The sequence below is a fragment of the Equus asinus genome, chromosome 24 (genome assembly GCF_041296235.1).
Source record: "Equus asinus isolate D_3611 breed Donkey chromosome 24, EquAss-T2T_v2, whole genome shotgun sequence".
NCBI classification, from domain to species: Eukaryota; Metazoa; Chordata; class Mammalia; order Perissodactyla; family Equidae; genus Equus; species Equus asinus.
Window position 1 is genome coordinate 1,539,566 of NC_091813.1, and position 7,026 is coordinate 1,546,591.

Genomic DNA, 7,026 nt, shown 5'->3' on the forward strand with positions numbered 1-7,026 from the left:
GCGAGACCCGGGCGGCTGCCCTCCGCCCGGCTCACGGGGCGCTCGTGTCCATCAGCTGGTCGTGCGGAAATCCCGTGGTTGGCCTCCCTCCCTCCCTCCCTCCCTCCCTCCCTCCCTCCCTCCCTCGTCCAGCCGCCACGTTTTCGGGGTTCGTGCGACTGGGATGAAATAGACCTTCCCAACGTCAATCGGAGATCATCCATCATACCTCTCGAGTCCCCAAAAGCCAAGAAACACGCCAACCAAAACGCTTTTATTATGCCAACGGTTCCCGTTTTCATTCCTATCGTTTAGGGAGGTTTGGTGGCAGCAGCGGCCGAAAGCAAAAGGAAACCCGAGGAAAGCGGCTCCATCCACCAGGGCTGTGTCTCATCGGTGCCGACGCAGGAGGGACGGGCTTCGTTCGTTCGTTCGCTGCGGCCCAAATTCCCGGGCCGCCCGAGGACCGCTCGCACCGGCCCGAGGGAGGGAGCCCCGGCAGGCAGGATGCCTCCGGGGAAATGGCCAAGTCGACCGCGCGACCCACAACCCGCCCGACTGGGGGCGAGAAGGAGCATGGAGGAGGACTCCGTCCCCTAGTCGGCAGACGGCCCCGGGACAGGGACGTTCGCCAAAACCTCCCCAAGGCCGCTTTCCGTGACCGAGTCGGCCTCCCCGCCTGTACTCGTCCCGGCCCGAGAAACGAGACGCGGGGTGGATCGGGACCAGGCCACGCACCAGGCCGGCCGGCGCGGCATCCTCCCTCCCCCGACCTGACCTGACCTGGACGAACGCCTCCCCATCGCCCGCCCCCGCGAGGCTGATCCGTCCGGCCGGTGAGGAGGCCGCTTGTCGGGCGCCACCTGCTGCCCGGCATCCTCTTATATAGTGTTCGAGGAGGTCGACCAGGTGGCCCGGCCTGGATTGGGGGGGGGGGGCGCGGGGTGCGGTGTCCCGGGCGGCGGGGGACGGGGGGGGGGGGTAGGAGTGGAGAGGGAAAGGTGGGCGTGGAGAATGCCGGGGTCGGGGGTCGGCGCGGGGCGGGGCGGGAGTTGGGGATAGGGGAGGGGCGGGAGGCCGTCTGGACATGGAGGGTCGGAAGAGCGGTGGTGACAATGATTTTCATTATCATTTAGAAAGAAGAACGTGGACTTCTTTAGAGGAGTCCTTTGAATAGCTTCTCCATTTAGTTAACATACATCCAAATGGAGGTCGGGAAACTTGGGTCCTGTTAACATATGGATGGAAGTGGAAAGAACTATCGCGATGACCGTCCTTGTGTTTCTTTTATTTTTTCTTTCTTCCTGCTCCCCAAAGCCGCCCCCCCCACCCCCGCCCCGCCCCGCCCCGCCCCGCCCCGTCCCGTCCCGTCCCGTCCATAGTTGTAGGTTCCAGTGGTAGGTCTTTCGCGTTTCTGCCATGTGGGACGCCGCCTCGGCGTGGCTTGAAGGGCGATGCTGGGTCTGGGGCTGCGCCCAGGATCCGAACCGGTGAAAACCTGGGCCGTCGAAGCCGGGGGCCGGGGTGGGGGGCGCTACTTGACCGTTCGTCCACGGGCTCGGCCCCCGGCCCCTTGTTTTCTAGGGAGAGAGACAGAGAGACCCGATCCATTTTCCCTTGGCCTCTAAAGCGTGCGTGTGGTCGAAAGGCGACAGAGAGAGGGGTTCTGGTCCAGAAAGCCCCGACTGCGCCGCCGCGGGGATCGGTCGGTTCCGCCCGAACCGTCCGAGTCGGAAAGGAACGGACAGCTTTCCTCCTTTGGGCCCCTGACTTGGGACCGACAGGGGAAGAGGAACAGGCCTCTCTCCCTCACACCCTGGCCCCTTCCTCCAGGACGCCCTCCTTCTAGTCAGCCCGCCTCTGGCTTTTCCACACGCCGACGACCGCTCGTCGGCATGGACCCACCTTCCTTGGGGGACACCACCACACGACTCTCCCACTCGTCTGCCTGCCTTTCGTTGGCGTCGCTGCCAAAGGCGAGGGGTAGGGGTGGCGGTGGCAGGGACGGCAGGGGCCCAGCGGCTCTCTGGCGGGTGAGGAAGTCTTGCTGGTTCTCCTAGGTCGGTGATCTTTCTCGATCTCCACACACATTCTTCGTTTGGGGAGCCAAGAGACGCCCTCTGAGGAATCCCTATGGCCAGGGTCGATCACTTACTCGCTCACTGCCTCGGCCTCGGCCTCGGCCTCTGTCAGTCTTGTCTCTCTCCCTCCCTCCCTCCCTCCCTCCCTCCCTCCCTCCCTCCCTCGTCGGTCTCTGTGTGTGGACGTCTAGGTGGAGGCGAGGCAGGGAGGCCACCCACCCACCTACCTCGTGGTTTACCACACGCTCTACACGGAGGTAGAATTCCCATCCCACCGAATCCATCCTTTCCACGGGGCACAAGCCAGTGGCCTTCGGGAGTCTCTCTCCCCAAGGTGGCGCATCCGTCATGGCTATCTATTTCCAGAAGGTTTCCGTTTCCATCCCCTCCCCCCGAAAGAAAAAACGGCCCCACTCCCGGATCTGCCCCACCACGATCACCACCACCGCTGCCGCCGCCGCCGCCGCCGCCATCTGCTGTCGCCCTCTAGGGTTGGACCGTTCTAGCTCTCTCCTCTGTGTGGAATCGCAACGTAGGTCGCCTTGGATGTCTGGCACCTCTCACTTAGCAGAAGGTTTTGGAGGCTCAGGCTGGGCCACGCTTTGGCCCGGGTCAGTGTTCCGTTCCTCCGGACGGCTTCCTCGTTTTCCACGAGAAGGAGCCGTGAAGACGGAAAGGAAGGGCGGATGGATGGCTTTTCCCGTGCTACCGAGTCCCTCTCCCCTTTTCCCCAAAGCGTGAGGGGCGGTCGAGAGGATCGTCTCTGATGACAAAAGTCAGAGGCACCCCGGGTCAGACACCGTGCGAGGCGTTGGTGTGTTCTCGAGAGGAGAACACGTCCCCGTCAGCGTTTCCTGTCGTTCTCGTTCCGAAAGGATTCACGCGCCACCCCGTCTCCCTCAAGGTCTTAGGGCTGTCGTGCTCCGCAGCCGTCACGTGTCGTGGATCCTGGGCACCACCACGCCACCCCGCCCCCCCCCCCCCCCCGCCATAGCTGTCGATCGCTATGTGGCACGCCTACGTTTGCCCAAAAGAGCAGTCCGATGGACAGCGTGGTGCTTTTCCCAGCAGGCAGGCAGGTGAGAGTCACCCCTCTAGAAGGTTTCCAAGCCCCGTTCCATTCTCAGAGGCAGCTCCTTTGGCCATCAAGGAGGCAGGCGATGGGGGTGGGGGTGGGGATGGGGATGGGGCAGGGGCCTCTGTCCCTCTGTCGCGGTAGAAATGATTGGGAAAGGAGGGACGATGGGCGTAGGTCGACCATCCTGGGCGGTGGTGCTTTGGGAGCTTTTTCTAGAAGAAGGAGCGAACGGCGTTCCCTGGGAAGGGAGGAAACCAGAGGAGGTCCCCCTCAGACCGACCTGGCACGAGAAGGACACACACTCTCTCTCTCTCTCTCTCTCCCTTTTCTTCCTGACTTGAAATCAGGAGACAAAACTCCCCTGCCAAAGGGGCCCTCCCAAAACGGGGAGTGAGGAAGACCTCCTTCTCTTCACGGCTGAAGTTCTCCCTGCCTTTCCTGGACGGGAAGGATAGCACCTACGCCCGCTGCCGTCGGTGACTTTTAGTCCCCCTGGAGAGGAAGAAATTCTTTCCCGTGGCCGAACCCTGGCGGTTCGTTCGTGCTGCAGAGGACGTGACCCTCTCTGACACACCCAGGAACCTCCTCGCTCCGGGTCGAGGAGAGGGAGTTCTGTTCTGTGGTTTAGAATGGTGCTTAAAAAGGGATGTCGCTTACAAAGGGTCCTCGTCCCCCTTCCTAAACCTAAACGGACGGCTCGGCTCGGAGGCGTGAGATACGTTTCGCATCCTCCTCGTCGTCTTCACTCAAAGTTTTATTGGAGTTTGGAAGATTTTATTTTTTGTCTTTCCTTTTTCTCCCCAAAGCCCCCCGGTACGTAGTTGTGTGTTCTTCGCGGTGGGTCCTTCTAGCGGTGGTATGTGGGACGCCGCCTCAGCGTGGTTTGATGAGCAGTGCCGTGTCCGCGCCCGGGATCCGAACAAACCGATGAAACACTGGGCTGCCTGCAGCGGAGCGCGCGAACTTAACCACTCGGCCACGGGGCCAGCCCCTTACTGGATTTTCAAAACAACTCCGGGGGCCGGCCCGGTGGCGCGGCGGTGAAGTTCGCACGTTCTGCTCCGCCGGCCCCGGGTTCGCCGGTCCGGATCCCGGGCGCAGGACCCGGCACCGCTTGGCGAGCCACGCTGTGGCAGGCGTCCCACCTGGAAAGTAGAGGGGGATGGGCACGGATGTCAGCTCAGGGCCAGTCTTCCTCGGCCGACAGAGGAGGATTGGTGGCAGATGTTCGCTCAGGGCTCATCTTCCTCAAAAATAAAATAATAAATCGATTCGATAAAATGTCAAATAACACAACCGCGGGATCACGCTTAGAGTCACCCTTGGCCCGATGATGCCACTCCCCACCCCCCCCACCCCCCTGCCCCCCACCATTTGGAGGTGCCGTCAGTGGGATTCGTTCCTGTTTGTCCATCTTTCTTCCTCTTTTTTTTTTTTTTTTTTTAAAGACTGGCACCCGAGCTCATTGCCAATCTTTTCTTTTCTTTTTATTCCTCCTCCTTCTTCTTCTTCTCCCCAGAGCACCCCAGTACCTAGTTCTATATTCTCTTTGAGGGTCCCTCTGGTTCTGCCGTGTGGGACGCCACCTCAGCGTGGTTTGATGAGCGGTGCCGTGTCCGAGCCCAGGATCCGAACCTTCCAAGCCCCGGGCCGCTGAAGCGGAGCGTGCAAACTCAACCGCTCGGCCACGGGGTCAGCCCCTCCCTTCCTTCCTTCCTTCCTTCCTCCCTTCCTTCCTTCCTTCCTTCCTTCCTTCCTTCCTAAGGAGGAGGAGGCAGGCACTGTGTGAAGTCGCCAGTGAGTCTGTGGAAAGAGACGGAGGATTTCCCATGGGAAGCCGGGGCGGGGGACACGGACCGATGTCGTGCGAACTTGAAGGTGAAAGATCAAAAAACCCACACACGCCTAGAGCGGCGGGTTGCCCGTTAGGAGTTTGCTTGCCGGGCCCATAACGCAGGGCTCATCGATGAGCCAAACCGTCCGTGATCCTCAAGCAGTCTAGTAGGGTTAGAGAAAGGAGGGGGGCACTCTTTCTGCCCCAGATGAGGCGAGTTTCTCAGACAGCCACCCTGCCCCAACATCTTCCCTCCCTGCCTCCCGGCCCTTGGTGGACTGCGGCCTAAGGGTGGGGGAATTGAAGAAAGCCGTTCAATGGAAAAAAGCCCGAGGCCATGGGAGAGAGCTTCCTGCACTTGAATGAAGCCCTGACGCCAGGCCCATCGGAATGAATGGGCCTGACCTCCCCTCCCCCCTCCCCCCTCCCCCCTCCCAGGCTGGCGACTCGGCAGTGGAAGGCTAGGGGTTTCTTCCGAAATGGTGAACCGGCCCCCTTGTCCACAGGAAAACCACACACGGGTACAGCCTAGGCCGGATCTCAGGGTACAGCCTAGGCCGGATCTTAGGCCAAGTCGTCAGGGTGGCAAGATGATGGCGGATGAGAGGAAACTTGTTCTGGGACCGCACCGCCCCCCCCCCATCGCCTCTCTGGCTGAGAAGAGGGCTGGGGAGCGGTGAGGGTCAGGGGGAGAGTGGGGGCGGGGCCGGGACAGGGACCACCGGGCAGTAGGACGGGAGTAGCCCTGAGGCCTGCCTGCCTGCTTCCTTCCCTGCCGGCGCAGGGCTGAGAGAGGCACGGGGCACGCTGGCTCCTGCCCCTTCACTCATTCGGGAAGCCTCCTGTTGTTGCTCCTGAGGTGCCGGCTGCGGTGACAGACAGAGCAAAACTCCTCTCTCTGTCTATTTCTTCAAAGGCCCGAGTCTGAGCTACGACAGATTCCCCTGTGGCTCAACCCGCAACCTCCCATCCTGCCAGACCAGACCCCTTGTCTAAAAACCTCCACTGGAGGAGCTCTTCCACCTGACTCGGAAAGGAAACACCAGCCCCGCCTCAGCCTCACACCCACCACCACCACCACCACCCGCCCCCCCCCCCGCCCCACTCTCCTCCGGACCCAGATACCTAACAGAGGGAACAAAAATCCAAAAATCCTGCTGCTCTCCTTCTACCACCTCCACTTCAGAAGAGTCAGTCTCCCCCGAACACCTCAGACTCTGTGACTTCCCGCGGCCTCCCTTTCCCCGTCCCCATTCTCTCCCCGGACGGGCCCCATCTTACACTTGAACGACAGCTCCACCGCTCGGGGCAGCTGGACACGATGTCCCAAAGTGGCCCGGACGGTAGCCTGGTCGATTCCAAAGGACCCACGCACGCAGTCGGCCATAAACGTGGTGTGGAGATCGTGGACGTTTGCGGGCCTCTGATGAAATCGCTGCTCCGGGGACCCCGGCGTCTAGGACCCGTCTTCTCCGTGTTCTTCACACCGTTGCTCCTGGGCCGGTTATTCTCTTCCCTCTCACTGACCTTAACGTTTTGTCTCTGCCATTGAATTTTGACTGTGCGAATGTGACTTGCCGCTGTAGGGCTGCGTGGATCTCTCAGGCATCCTGCTGTGCCGTGCGGGGGGGGGGGGGGGAATCCTTGGTGGGTGGGTCGATAGACGTCCCTTTGGTTGTGCCCTGGAGGGGAGAGACAGAGGGGACGACTCAATCCACCACGAACGCTGATGTCGCTCCGATAAACCTGTAGCGGTGATTCTAGTTTATGGCCCGTGTCCTGAAAATAACTTCCCGAAGGGCCAGCCCGGCGGCACAGCGGTTAAGTTCGCACGTTCCGTTTTGTCAGCCAGGGGTTCGCAGGTTCGGATCCAGGGTGCGGACGTGGCGCCGCTTGGCGAGCCACGCTGTGGTCAGCGTCCCGCCTATCAAGGGGAGGGGGATGGGCACGGATGTTAGCTCGGGATCACTCTCCCGGGGCAAAAAGAGGAGAATTGGCAGCAGGTGTCAGCTCGGGGCTCGTCTTCCTCGAAAAATAAATTAATTAAATTAATA